This window comes from Crocodylus siamensis, chromosome 3 (genome assembly GCF_052110815.1).
Source record: "Crocodylus siamensis isolate JL-2025a chromosome 3, ASM5211081v1, whole genome shotgun sequence".
NCBI lineage: Eukaryota > Metazoa > Chordata > Crocodylia > Crocodylidae > Crocodylus > Crocodylus siamensis.
Genome location: NC_143397.1, coordinates 157414959 through 157430653, shown reverse-complemented (window position 1 = coordinate 157430653; position 15695 = coordinate 157414959).

The following is a 15695-nucleotide window of genomic DNA, read 5'->3' as shown; positions in this document are numbered from 1 at the left end:
CTTTTATTAGACCAACTAGATGTTTGCAAAAAAAAAAATCTTTATTTGTAAGCTTTTGGGCACACTCACCCTTCTTCAAGCATAAGAGAATGAAAAGATTGTAAAATTTCTCCTAGGTAGAAATGAAAATTCATATTTCACAGGAGAGCTGAAGGTGTTGAAAGATCTCTGGTTGCAAAAGTTAATTTTGTGCCACTTAGGCTCAGATAAAACAGCATTCTCTTTCATGGGCAACTATTGCCACTTTAGTCGGCGGGGGGGCACATGCCCCCGCAGCAACTGGTCAGCGACTGGAGGGGGTCCCTTCATGGCCAATCTCGCTGACTGGAGGTGGTTTCTTTATCTCGAAGTTGTCTGATGGTAAGCATGATGTTGAATTATGTTTCCTTCTGGTTATGGTGTTTCATATTTCACAGGAAGATGGGGTGAAGGAAGGCTCTCCTGGACAAGAATTTCACTTGTGTCAAGGTAGTTCTGTGAATATGCAAATTTAGTTTGAAAACAAAAGGGCAGAGTAAAGGTATCAGCTTTCAGGTTTCTTGGTGTTGAATTTTGCTTCCTTATTGTAAAATGATGGGTTACAACCCAAGGTTACTCAGGGAGCTGGTGAGCAGCATAGCTCAGCCCCTGGCATGGATCTTTGAGAGATCTTGGTGCTCTGGTGAAGTGCCCGATGATTGGAAGAGGGCCAATATCATGCCTATCTTCAAGAAAGGGAGGAAAGTAGATCTGGCAAACTACAGGCCCATTAGCCTGACCTCTATCCTGGGGAAGGTCTTGGAAAAGATTATCAAGGAGGCTATCCTTAACAGACTAGCTGAAGGCAATATCCTGAGAGATACCCAGCATGGGTTTGTTGCAGGTAGGTGTTGCTTGACCAATCTCATTTCCTTTTATGACCAGGTGACCTATCACTTGGACAAGGGGGAAGAGATCAATGTTGTATACCTCAACTTTAAAAAAACCTTCAATCTGGCATCCCATGATCACCTCTTGGCTAAACTGGTTAACTGCGGGCTTGATGTCACCATGATCCACTGGCTGGAGAACTGGTAGAACCCAGAGGGTGGTGGTCAATGGGAGCCAATCATCTTGGTGCACTGTGACCAGTGGGGTCTGTCTTAGAGCCTATACTGTTTAACATCTTCATCAATGATGTGGACTTTGGTATCAGAAGCGGACCGGCCGAGTTCACCGATGACACCAAACTCTGGGGTAAAGCATCCACACCTGAGGACAGGAGGGTGATCCAGGCAGATCTGGACAGACTCACGAAATGGGTGGAGGAGAACCTGATGGTGTTCAACACCAAAAAATGCAAGGTTCTCCACCTTGGGAGGAAAAACCTGCACCATGCTTATAGGCTCGGCAGTGATACGCTGGTTAGCGCTACAGATGAAAGGGACTTGGGGGTCATAATTGACCACAAGATGAACATGAGCCTTTAGTGTGATGCTGCAGCTAGTAAAGCAAGCAAAACACTGGCTTGCATCCATAGATGCTTCTCAAGCAAATCCCGGGACGTCATTCTCCTGCTGTACTCTGCCTTGGTGAGGCCGCAGCTGGAGTACTGCATCCAGTTTTGTGCTCCGCAATTCAAAAAGGATGTGGAGAAGCTTGACAGGGTGCAGAGGAGAGCCACGTGCATGATCAGAGGTCAGGAAAACAGACCTTATGATGACAGGCTGAGAGCAATGGGGCTATTCAGCCTGGAAAAGCACAGGCTCAGGGGTGACCTGATGGCTACCTGTAAGTTTATCAGGGTGCATATCAGGATCTGGGGGAACGACTGTTCACCAGAGCCCCCCAAGGGATGACAAGATTGAATGGCCACAAACTGTACTGTGACCAATTCAGGCTGGACATAAGAAAGAACTTCTTCACTTTCTAGACCCCCAAGGTTTGGAACAGACTGCCATCTGAGGTGGTTCAAGCACCCACTTTGAATGCCTTCAAGACACATTTGGATACTTATCTTGCTGGGATCCTATGATCCCTGCTGACTTCCTGCCCCTGGGTTGGGGGGGCTTGATTCAATGATCCTCTGCGGTCCCTTCCAGCCCCCCTCCCCCCACCCCCCCCAAAAAAATTACAAAGCTTAAAAATAGTGAAGAACAATGGTTAGGAATACACTGTTTCATATAGACCATTATGAGCCTTTCTTTCGCATATTATCAGGTACCCTTGTTAAGATGTATTGGTTAGCTTCCTGGTTGGCTAAGAATGGCAGCAGGGCATCTTAAGTCCACCTGGGAAAATGGGCTGTAGGGTGTTCAATAGAGTTGTCTTAGGGTTTCAAATGCCTTGTTCTTGGCTATTCTACTCTTGGCTACTGGCTTCCTGATGCTGGTTTTTTATTTCAGTTTCTGCCCTTCCCATGACTGTAATTCCAAAACCTCAGGTCTTACCATCGGGTCATGTCCCAGTAGCATAGCATTTTCATTTCTCTAACATTTGCTGCCAGTGAGGCAAATATGGTGACAGCCAACAGATTTGAAACACCTTTGCTACAAAGTAAGTATTCTAGTTTTTGCATATAAAAGGCATCCAAACTGGGAATGGATTAACCATTTAGTTCTCTGATGATAACAGATGTTACAAGGGATTAAATAAAAGTGAAAGTGATTGTGCCTGTTGAGATTGGCATGCTTCTCTTTGAGCAATGCTAACTGTAGAGTTTGAAAATGCAGTCATGAAGGAATTAGCCCCAGTCCTTCATACCCCAAAATAAGCTCTTCACCTCAGCTTCACATCTGCCTTTTTCCTTTTTAATGTCTCTTCTCCTTTCACTTTTTTCCCCTTCAGTTTCCCTCTTTCTACCTAATTCCTTTTCTCCTAAAACCTATACAAAGAAAGCAAATACATAAAATAACACATTTGCTGTTGTCACTTGTTCACTCTGTTAGTCTACTATATTTCTTTCTCTATCCTGCATCTGTCTTGTATATTTAGAGAGGTTCTGCTTGCAGTCTATGATTCTTCATGTGCCTAGAACAACAGGACCCTCTTTTTTATTTTTCCTGAGACATTACTGTGATAAATATTATCTAATTATAACAACAATTTAAAATAAGATCAAGTGGAAACTTTTGGATCTGGACCTGAAGTCCCTAAAGTTTAGAGGTGCTTGGGCGTGTGGACTTATTTGGGGTCTGGTTTTTATTTCATTAAACTATTATCAAATTCTTATTTAGGCAGCAAATCAAACAAATATTTTCAGTGCTTGTGAACAAGCAAATGCTGGATTACAGAACAACTCCAATTGTTTTGGGGCTGCTTGCAGCGCATCTTTAGTTTTAATGCCTGCAAGCCCAGTCTAATCTCCTCAATTCTCTTTCTCTTCTTTTGGATAAGCTCAGCTCTGTGCACAGCAGTAAGTAAAATATTGCTTATACTACCACAAACAATATGGTCTGTGCTTTCTGATGAAATCTTTCATCTAATGCCATCCTAAATAAAGGAGGGTAGTATGTGAATTTGGTGTTCCTTTCAATTTTTAGGGAGTTTTAAGTTCTGTAAACTTTTATCCATTTTCATTTTTTGTTCACTTCAACTTTTCTGTCCTTTCAGGTCCTGATCCTGCTGAAATTTTTCCATGAACTACAGTTTCATGATGTTGAATGTACTTATCTAATGCTTCATATTTGCTAAGTGATGCATAAATTTTAGTTGTAAAGGACTCAATACAAATCCTAATGGAAAGACTTCAGTGGAAGTTTGGTTCAAGTCAAGTGTCTTAAATATAATCACTCAATTAGTAAATCAGCAGGACAAACACATTTGCCATCCTGTTTCTGGGTCTCATTTCACTGTGCCTTTAAATTGTATCTGAAGCAAATGGAGGTCTACATGGTTGGACCAAAAAGGAAGATCTTGCAGACCAAAAATGATTAATAAATTAATAATGTTATGGTTAGAAAACACCTGTTTTAAAATAAGGGAAATCTGGGTCATTTTGGTTTTTGTTTATGATGCTATCGATAGGAATAGTGTACAGTAGATTCCATTATATGGAGGATGCAATATGTTAACTAAAAAAAAATCCAAGTCCTGCAATGGAAAATTTTTGTTCACTTCAAAATGTTTATTTTTGTTTTTCAAAACTTTTCAGGGAAATAATTAAAATATATTTTGCATGTTCAATTGTTTGCAAGCAAAGGTTGAGGAAAATTTTGCACATTGATTCATGTCTGCATGTGCTGATAAGTCCCACACTGGAGTTCATCATGACTGTCAGCCTTAGCTAGGGTGTGAAAGTACTTATGGGCTTGGAGCCACCAAATGGCAAACATATAAGCACTATGTATAATTCCAAATAGAAAATGCTGTATTTCAGAAGACGGTTGTGATGCCAACTGTGAAAGAAAGAATGGTGATTATGGTACAACACAGTGAAAGCCCTTTAGTTTTAAATCAGTACTGTATCAGCAAATTTCTACTGAAAATGAAACTTCAGATTTAATCAGAAGCCCAGAAATTAACTGCACACTTGGGGCCAAGATACAGCAGTTAATTTTTATTTCAAGTATAGATGACAACTGTGATATTTCACATTCTGATTTATACTAGCAAATGTTCACTTTTTAATGGTGAGCATTGTAGTCGCATACAATTATTAAGGAGAGACTGGACCTTTTAAAGAAGGAAAATGTATATTAGGCTGTTTTAACTCAGAAAAAAATAGAATGGGGGCAGGGAGGGGGGAAACACATGCAATCCACTGGCCTCTGACCTTTTTGTTGTTTTTCAAAGGTACTAAAATATGAGATGTTTTTTCATTATAAAATGAGGATTTCAGTATAATCAGAAATGTACATTTTAGCTGATAGTACTGCTGTTGCTGGTATCTGCATCACAAGACTTTGATGTCCTCTTTTTTGGTCAAGTGAGAGGAAGAAATAGGCCTTTACAACACAGTACTTGCCATACCAGATCAGACCTTGGTATAATAGTTCATTATTCTATTTTCAGCAGTTGCTTGTAGCTGATATTGCAAAGGGAGGCACAACAAACATTAAGACACCTCTCCAACTGTGCAATGCTGTAAATACTCATTCTGAAATTAGGAAAAGGCAAGGGTATACAAATGAAAAATGAACAAAAGTTAACAACATTTTCTGAACCTCTTTCCTCTGGGATTTTCCTTGCAGAGAGAGGATTTACACTCCTGTTTACTGCCAATTACATTCTTCCCCACATTGAGCCTGCTCTGACTATAGAGAAAAGCAAGAAAAGGACTGAATTAGAAATCATCCCAACTGAGGCATTTTGTGAAGATGAATGCTAAGTGACTGATGGCCTGTATGTGAGGTTAATTACCATAATACAAAACATCTTCAGGGAAAATGCTACACACAGATACTCCTATTTAACCTAGGGATCTTGAAATCATAATTCTGTCATCAGATATTCTAATTATAAGCTCTGCAGAAGAGTTTCCAATAACATGTGGTATCTGAAATCCTCTAATTAGTCAGGATTTGAAAAGCAAACAGAAAATTGAAATGTCATGGGTCAATGCAGGGAAGGTTGAGAGCACTCAGTTTGTGTGTATGAGTCTGAGTGTGATTTATGGTTAAGAGACGAATTAAAGAAGTGCAGTACAAATTGACTGGGAGCATGCAAAATCATTCACTGTGATTCTTTTTTTAGAATAAGGCATGAGTCCCTTTTTATGCTGACAAATGAAATATCCTTCTCATCAGGCAAGAGGAAATATCACAAAATAAAACTTCAGATATTAGTCATTTAAATTATTAGCAGGTTTGTTGATGGCAAAGAATATGACATGTTAATAATTTTTACTCTAAGATGCCTATTTAGTACCTTATATTCCAAATGATGTCAGCTTAATTTCTATTTTAACATAAATTAAAAACATGACCAAAGCATAATGTAAAAACATTTTTCTTGTCTAGTGAGTATTGAAAATAAGTTGCAGTCACTGTCTTGCATTTTTCACTGATGTCATCTAGAGTTGGGAAATGCAGGTGAAATTCAGCCCTGTTATATATAGGCCAGAGACCTAATTATATAAAGCTGATAAGGTATCAACCCAATAACTTGCAAGTCAATACCAGGTATATATCATGTATAAAAACCTCACCCACTAAGGAAAAATCATTAAAGATGCATATAATTCTCTGAGAAGGTTATTTTACTTAAAATAGGTAGTGGTTGTTATAATAACAGTTTACTGTTGAAAGACAATGAAATTGACTAATCACTGCAAGCACATATCACATACTATATATTTTGGTAGGCAAGCTTGTAGGAAGCATTAATGCTGTTGTACTGCAATATGTGAAAAATGGTATATGATCATGTAATTAAATAGCATATTATATGGTTCATGCATACGCATGAAACAGTGAAGAATGCCTTCTTTATTAACTTTAGACTTGCTGACTTAATTTTCAGTCCTTTGCATTTCTATGCTTATCTGTTCTTTGTGCTGCTTTTCCACCATTGTACCATCACTCTTCTCTTTGCCTCTCTTGTCCTCACCATTACATTATTACAATAGAAGAAGGAAAATAAAAAAACCCTTCTGCATTTACCAAATCTGTTTCAGAATTTATCAACATTTTGCTGTGGTTCATCTTGATTTAAATATTGCACTTATTTAAAAACAAACAACCTCCCACTCCATCTAAAACCCCCCCACACAAGTGGTTATAGCTGTGAGCAGGACTGAAACAGGCCTAGAGTATTTTACATCACCAGTCTGTGATGTAAATACAGTTTCTCCTAATTTCATTTTTTTTTCAGAATTTATTTGTCTCATGCACAGCGGTAGACAGAGAAGCTATCTTGTGAAATACAGATCCTCAGGCAGAAGAGCATTCTGGCCTCTCCAGATGTCAGACAATAGCTTATTTTTCTCTCCATTCTTCATATTCCTGAATGAAATATTTCATGTGGGGGCGTTTATCCTTTCCCTGTTGATACCAGAGCCACTGTGAACTACTCTGTGCATGGTAGTGTGTGCATTATGCATGCACGCACACACACACACTATTAACAATGTGTATTTCATATTCCTTTCCTTTGCTGTGATACCACACAGATTTACTTTCATCTACCAGTACAGGGACATTGGTGGTATTTCTCATATCTTTTTGGTATAGTACTTAGAAGCTCTCTCTATCAGGATATGCATTGGAATTGATAGTGAATGTAGGAACGAATGACACTGGGTATAAATCACCTTTATTTTAACAGTTTTGCATATTATTGATTAGGAAGCCTATTCTATTGACTAGTGCTTATGTCTGTTCATTGTGACATCTTGTTATATGCAAACTCCTTGAGAAAACATAGCTTGAGGCTCGATCCAATTCTTAATAGGGAAATGGTGTTGTTTTCTGCGTAAGCAAAGTTTCCAAAGTAGAAAGAGTAGATATATCTCTTATAGCAGATAATATACTTTTTGACATTATGGGAAAATATAGGCATCTTTTCAAACCGGAACACAAAAGGGTCAGCTGCATGGTCCAGTGAATGAGAGCCCTGTTCTTTGCAAACTCCTATGTGGCAATACACAGTAGGAGAAATCTGGTAAGGAGGGGGTGGTGAGATACGAGTATTTATTTCTGCCCACATATACAATTACTTCTTAAATGTCTCATGCAGGGCGGTTCAAACTTTGGACTGCTTGAGATTCTATTCAGCATATGACTGGGTACTCTTGCCCTTTAAAATAAAGATGGAGGTCTGCAGAGCTGTCCTATCCTATTTTATTTCTGCAGACAAAACTAAAGAAAACAAAATATTCAAGCGCACATGCACAAGCACACAAAAGTACCAGGGTGATACCTTGAGGTTTAATGATTGCCCAGAAATAGAGCTTGGCTTGGTTTGGCTTAGCTCCGTTCAGCTTGGCTCTCTTCTCCTCTACCCTCCCCTATTTCAGCTAGTTATACAGAATCCTAAAATGGGTAAATCCCAAGGATACTTGGAATGCTGGGAAATGAGGTAGGATATAAAGAGGTTCCTCTCATACTAGGGAAAAGTGGAGCCTTTGGTACAGGCAAATAAGTGTTATTTTGTTATTAGGTCTTTAGGAAAAAGGAAACCCCGCCTTTTAAAGGAAACATCGTGCTGGGTCTCCTTGCTCCTCCTCTTCTCCTTCCTTCTCCCTAAAGAGCTCCACAAATTGCCAGTCTGGTATAAGAAGTTCTGTGGAGAGGCTTTACTGAGATTGGCCTAAGAAAGGCAAAATGACATCAGACTTGGATTTTTCATTTATAACAATGTTCTCATGCTATATCATAAGGATCATTCTTGAAGAGCACAGTGCTGAAAGTTGTGTCACCCTATGCCGCTTTTCAACGTGCACAACACTTATGATTTCACTGTAAGTCTCACAGTGCTTGGATTTTCTCTTCTGCAGTCATATCAGGATTTAAAGTTTACTTCTCTATAAAAAATAAGTTTTTAAAATTTCTGTTGCTGTAAAGGAAAGTTTGATAAATGAGATTCAAAAACAACAAATATATTGAGTTACACCAAAGGGTATAGCATCAAGCATTCAGGAATTTTCAAAAGCTCCTAAGTATATCAGGTCCTCAGGTTCAGATTTGTAAAGGACAATCAATGGCAGTTAGGTGCCTAAATACCTTTAAAAAGGCATGCCCAAACAAGACCAAAAAATGTCTACCCAAGAGTTTCTAGCTAGCTTTATAGGTTTACCTGAGTTAAACCCAGGTAACTAGCAAAAAATGGTGACCAACTGTTTACTTATGACTAAATGCATCCTCTCCCCTCCCCATCCCTGGTCTTTTCACTTCAGTATAGTCCATCTATTCATTTGAAGCATTTGGAGAGAGTATTTGTTCATATGAATGCTCATAGGTAATAAGTCACTCATGACTCAGTCTTCTTCCTTCTATTTCTTTACAGTAGTTAAGATCAGATGAGCTGTGCTGGCTCGTAGTCCTTTGAGTGGCATTGGCCTGGGTGGCATGACAACCTTCTTTGTAGACAGTCTTCATCGTCATTATTCATTCCTTTGAAACATGGTCAGAGCCTGTGTTTGGCAAATTGCAGGATACAAAACAAGATATATTTGTTGGTGCACCTTTTAATTAAATGATGGCTCATTGACAGTATTAATTAATTTAAAGATGTTATCTAGAGCCAATGTGCTGCTATGCTTATTTTAATTGTTGTATCTGTCTCCATTTACCATCTATCTTTGGCATGTATGACTTTATTACTATAGCATGTGCATACCTAATAATCTTTTAATTTATTTATCCTCATGGCACTATTACTCCCAGTTTATAGACAGGAACTCTGGTACAAAGTGTCTATCCCATCACAGCATTTGATTAAGTAAGCTACTGCTTACAGCAGCTTGTGCATCTCTGATTTAGTCTATATGATTTAGTCTACCTTGCCTGCTGTATGTCTTCAGTACCTACTGGCCTTCCTAGGACCACTGCTGGAGAAACAAGACCAGCTCACTCACTCTTGCTCTCTACATAATCAAGCTCAGAAATCAGACAGGTTGAAAGTCTTATTATGTCCCTGAGCAGCTTGGTGTGTGCCCTATGCCACTCATAATCTCTCTCTCTGCCCTGGGAGAGCCTGAGATTAGTGCTGGTGCAGCCCTCAGAGCCTTACCAAGCTATCTGTCCTGCCTGGGTTTGGTTGTCCACAGAGTAGGAGCAGAGCAGCGATGGAGTTTGTTTCTTCAGCTGGGGTCCTGAGAGGGTAGGTGGGCACTACGGACAAGCTGAAGAAACTTGTCCAAGTGGTTGTACAAGGTGAGAAGGACAATAGCTCTGGGTGATGATGACTACGGGGGGAGCCAGTATCCCCACTAGAGGAATTTTCACCACAGGAGGGCAGCCCTGTGCTCTCTGGCCCCGCTCCCAGAAGTGCGTTTGGTGAGCAGGGAGTGCATGAAATGGTGTTTTTCTACTGGGGAGTTTTTCACGCAGCAGGCAAGCCCTGTGCTCAGCAGCATGCCTGGGGAGGTGGGGAGTGAACAGGACCCAGGGTTGAATCCCAGGAAGCTTATGCCGCAGGGCTGCTCTGCTGGTCTCCCTCTCCCTCTGCTACAGCTGCCAGGATTCTGCACAGGGAAAGCAGTATCTGCTCCAGTTGCAGCTTCATTCCCTGGGCAGGAAACCTCTTCACCATTGGCACCGTCTCTGCAGTGGTCAGCACATGACACACACACCAGCACCACACTGAGCTTGCTACATCTCTGTGTCCAAGATAATACAGGAACACGGTGCTAACCCAGGGGACCAAACTAAATCAGATGATTCTCAGGCTAGGGCCTTAGTCATTGGGCTTTAATTACTGTGACAACTGGTGTTAAAGAGTAACCTTCCCCGTGTCAAAAAAACCAAACCAACAAGCAAAAGCAGTACCACCTCATTGAAGAGACCTGCTGTTCTCCTTTCCTAGGTTTGCCATTGCAGCTTCTCTTTAGACTTGAAATTGGAGACTAATTAACTAAGGGGTGTATTAAAAGCAAATTGTTATGCCTACAGAGTTCCTGGTATGTGTAGAGTCACCATTTATTCTCCTCTCATTTATGCCAGTGACCTCCTTTTACTTGAGTGAAATGATATCACTATAACCCAGAGGAGAATTTATCCGACTGTCTATAAAGTGGGGGCTTAATTTGATAACACTTATTGGTCTGCTAGGATGTTCCAGGTGCAATTTTTACCTTGTTGTTGAGTCACTGTTCATTGATTTATCAGTGGAAAGCTGTGTCTTACAAATTGAATACTGTTTTTAAATATCAGTTTGACTAACTAGTGTTGTTTCTATTAAGACTGCCCCTTGCTTCTTTCAGTCTTCGCACACCATTTATGTGCAGACATAACTTATCCTGCCCACTACCTTAATTATCCCTCATAAATGTTCATGTAATTTGCAAATACCTTTTGCAGGACAATTGAGATTAATTTTAATCCCAATTAAAATAATGGCATACCACAAGAATTTTATGATACTCTGGAGAGAGTTCACTCTAGTTCAACATAAGAATCTAAAAATGTACAAGGACAGAATTTTTGGTGAATTATTAAGTCAATTCATTAACTGTTGTATCAACCTAAAATTCATGTTGTAAAAACATGTTTAGAAATGTGTTTTAGAAATTGTGAAAAACAACAATATACCAAGAGGATTCATTAGGAACTTCAAACCTGACTAATGATTTTGGGTATTTCAGTGATTTGGTGCCTAGCTGGGGACATTTTAAAATGATGGAAATAGGATTTGCAAAATGCTCTGAATAGCAGTTCCCCTGAATAAAACAACTGAGCAGCTAAAACTTGAGGTACCCAAAATCTTTACCCATTTATTTCATTGAGTGTTGACAGCCCTTAACACTCAACTATAGAATATTTAGGCCTAGATCCTATTCTCCCTTATCTACAAAGCAGTAGAGTGAAGGGGGTTGTTTTTTTTAGAAGAGGTCTTGAGCAGACAGGTAGGCACAATAGATAAGTCAAAGAGACTTGTCTAATATAATACAGCAAGTCTGTGCCTCTTATATATCTAAGGGCTCTGGCACACATTACACTTAGGATGAGCTTAATCTGTTAATCTTGCCATAAATAGCAAGCCTGCCACATGTTCAGGGAATTAATGGTACCACAAAACAAAAAAGCAGCCACAAAACTGTCCCAGAAAATATGTAGAATATTTTTGGTAGCTGATTTCCATCACACCTTAAATTGAACATGTAACAGGGTAGCCCTGTCAAGCAACCCAAAGCTGGTTGCATGGTGAGGCTTCACAGACAACTACCTGGTTGTCATGGTTTTGGTGCAAATCTGGGAGCCTATCAGCTGGCAGGCTTCCCCAGCCTGTTGGCAGACGGACTTCATAGACTTCATAGACATTAGGGCTGGAAGGGACCTCAGAAGATCATCAAGTCCAGCCCCCTACCCAAAGGGCAGGAAGTCAGCTGGGATCATAGAATCTCAGCAGGATAAGCATCCAATTTGCTTTTGAAGGTGTTCAATGTAGGTGCTTGAACCGCCTCCGCTGGCAGGCTGTTCCAGACCTTGGGGTAAAGAAATTCTTCCTTATGTCCAGCCTGAAATGGTCTTGTAATAGCTTATGATGGCTCAACCTCGTCAACCCTTGGGGCACTCTGGTGAACAAACATTCCCCCAGATACTAGTGGTCACCCCTGATAAACTTATAGGTGGCCATCAGATCACCCCTGAGCCTGCGCTTTTCCAGGCTAAAGAGCCCCATGGCTCTCAGCCTGTCATTGTAAGGTCTGTTTTCTTGACCTCTGATCATGCACATGGCTCTTCTCTGGACTCTTTCAAGCTTCTCCATATCCTTTTTGAATTGTGGAGCCCAAAACTGGACATAGTACTCGCTCACTCACTTGGTGAGCTGCGGCCTCACCAAGGCTGAGTACAACGGGAGAATGACATCCCGGGATTTGCTTGAGAAGCAAGCCAGTGTTTTGGTTGCTTTACTAGCTGCAGCATTGCATTGCAGGCTCATGTTCATCTTGTGGTCAATGATGACCCCCAAGTCTCTTGCTTCCATAGTGCTAGCCAGCGTAGCACTGCCAAGCCTATAAGGATGCTGCAGGTTTTTCTTCCCAAGGTGGCGAACCTTGCAGTTTTCAGTGTTAAACACCATCAGGTTCTCATCTGACCATTTGCTGAGCCTGTCCAGGTCAGCCTGGATCACCTGCCTGTCTTCTGGTTATAGATGCTTTGACCCAAAGTTTGGTGTCATCGGCAGTGGGCAGCACTCCCTAGTTATCAGGGTGCTGAGGTGTAGGGAGCCTATCAGCTGACCTGGGGTGCAGAATCACCGTAACAGAGAACCAGAAGCTCCTGTTTCTGTATGTGGAGAGTGCAACAAGCCAAGGTTTCTGTGTGGGGCAAGCAGCTGGACAAAGGCCAGCTGATGGAAAGTAAGCACCCCAGGGACAGCAAGGGTAGGAGGTAGGAGCTACCACCAGGGAGTGACTATCCTGGAGCTAGCTGTACTGAAGGAAGCAGCAAAGGAGCAGAACTCCAGGCAGCTCAGAAGTAAAGGCAAGCAGCTGGATTAAGCTGGAGCAGAGGGGAGCAGGCTGGCCATTAAATCAAAGTGTAACCCCTGTGCATGGCTGGGGAATTGCATGATAGGAAGGGGAGTGGGGTTTGGAGGCACATTAACCCAGTGCCTGAGACCAAATAGGCAGTATGGTGTTGTATGCTGCAGGGAGAGGAACTCCTGGGGGAGATGGCTATAGGAGACAGACTGGCAGGCACCCAAACTATCCCACAAAGCTGGAAAGATAAGGCCAAGGGGGACTTATGGCTTTCAGTGAGGCAATGACCTAGAGTGGCATGAATTTTTATTGTGTAGCAGCTGGCTTATATTTATGTTGTGAGTAAGTCTGAAACCAGAGGATTGGATTGAGGCTGTAGGGGAGGATGAAGGCCCTCTTGGCCCCATCAGTGTAAGGATGCCTGGTGGGACACTTGGGGGCAGGTAGCCTAGCCTGGGGTCAGAGACCCTGAGGGCTCAAGGCTAGGGCATGGCTACAGTAGCTATGCTGGGGCTAAGGGCCTAGAGGGCTGGAAGAATTAAATCAAGGCTGGAAGGACTAATGCCTTGGTAGTGGGGCTTCAGTCAGGGTTGGGGTGAAGCAGAACAGGCTTAGGCAAAGAAGGATAAAGTCAGGGGAAAGGGACTGAAACCTAAAAGAGGTGGAAGCTGAACTAGGGCCAGGGGCTCAAGGAGAAGTAGGAGTCTTGCCAGGGGCCTGGCAGGCTCAGTGGATTGGTTGCTGGATGGGGCCAGAGAGCCCAGTGGATGAATTCAAAGTAACACGTCTGAGCCATCAGCATTGCTACAGGGGAGGGCAGAAGCCACAAATATAGCCTAGTGTCCTGAGAGGGCCACAATTTAGTGCCTGAGGGGCAAGACTGGGGCTGGCTGGGCATAAGAGAGCCTCTGTTCTTCAGCTAGCTGATCTGACACTGGGACCCTGAGGGCAGCTACCCTATTCAGTATAAAATACATCAAAGTGCAGCAGGCAAGGGAAAAAAAGGAAAGGTACCCCTAGGAGCCTGAATGTCAGAGCTACCCCTAGAACCATGTACTTCTACAGTCACAATGAGCTGTGGGGCTTGCTGCAAACCACCTCAGTACTTTCTTTGCCCTGTGGCTCCTTCTAGGAAAAAAGACTTGTTCAGGTGTTGGGTCAGAGTGATTCCTGTGGAGAAAAGCAAGCACTATGTTGGTTTGTGGGTGAGCTGTGGGTCCAGACAGTGAACTAGCTAGGCTCATCTGTGCCTGGCTGGACTGATGAGTGCTGGGAAAGGTTAAACGCACTGGTGTAGGAGCCCCTAGGTTCTCCTGGATGGGAACTTGCTAACCTCAGTTGGGTAGCAAGGTTTCCACTACAATAATTGTGAGCTTTGAATGAGTGCCTAGTTTTGACAGTTTATTCATATGTGGAATGCCAGGATGTGTGATTGTTGGGATTGTTTCAGACCCCATCACCCCATTATTTAACATGTACCAGAGACCTAAGTCACACTTGAAAGTTTTGAGGTATCTAAAGTCTTCTCTATACCACAGTCTTCTCCCTGTATGAGCAGCATGTCTAGAAAAGTACATAAATTCCATGTAAAACCAAATCCTTAGCCAGAGAAAAACCTACATGTGGACTGTTGGATGGGGGTTCCTATTCTCTAATGTTACTTCTGTGTTTCAGGCATTTGCTCTAAAAGTGGGATCACTTTAGCTCATGACATGATGGTTGTGAGACTTTGCTTGGAAGGACAGGTGCTCTAACCAGCAGATTATTGGTCTGAAGGCAGGTCTTCCTCAATGTAGCCATATAAGGGTCCCACCCCACTGAAAGAGTATGTATTGGTAGAATAAAATTGACAGAGGCTTCCCACTGTTAAAATAAGTGAGTTATGTTTATATGCAAGTTTATGAGAACTGGTCTCTGGAAGTACATTAGACTGATTGTTGAGAGAATGAGAGAGCTAAGCAACTCCCTGGAAGAATTACTGTATTTACTCAAATATAAGACAATCCTCCTCAATAATTAGGTAATTAGATTCTATATATGGAAAAGCTGCTTCCTCCTCCACGTTGTACATGGATATTGGATGAGGGGAGGCATTTTTCCCATGATGGGGTGTGGAGGGGCATCTCATCTTATATTCAAGTAAATACTGTAGGTTGGTACTCCTGACACAAGGCATGCAACTTCCATGCTTGTGGTGGGAAAGGGTTGGAGATGCAATTGTACCATATCATACTTGCCTGCCATACACACATTTCTCCAGAAATTAATTATTGACAATCAGGGTGCATGTTATTGTGTTTTTATGTCTTAAATGAGGAAACTGGTTTCCAGACATTTGGGTTAACTGTGTGTGTTGACGTATTGATAGGCAGATTTCATTACTTTATGTAGGCCTACTGTAATTTCTAGTTGTGTACCCATGGTATATCCTACAGATGTTAAATGATTAATTAACTGACAAGTGCAGTGATAACCAGTTAGCTTACCAATTATAGTTTAGCTCTGGGTGGGTGTAGTCTGGCAGGGAAGGAGGGAAGGGAAGCCATGCAATGCCCCAGTAGGAATCAGAAGGCAGCATGGTGGCCAGGAAGGAGAGGAAGGAGGAGAGGGGAGAGGGGGACTAGTAACTTTAGTCTAAGAGGGAAAACAG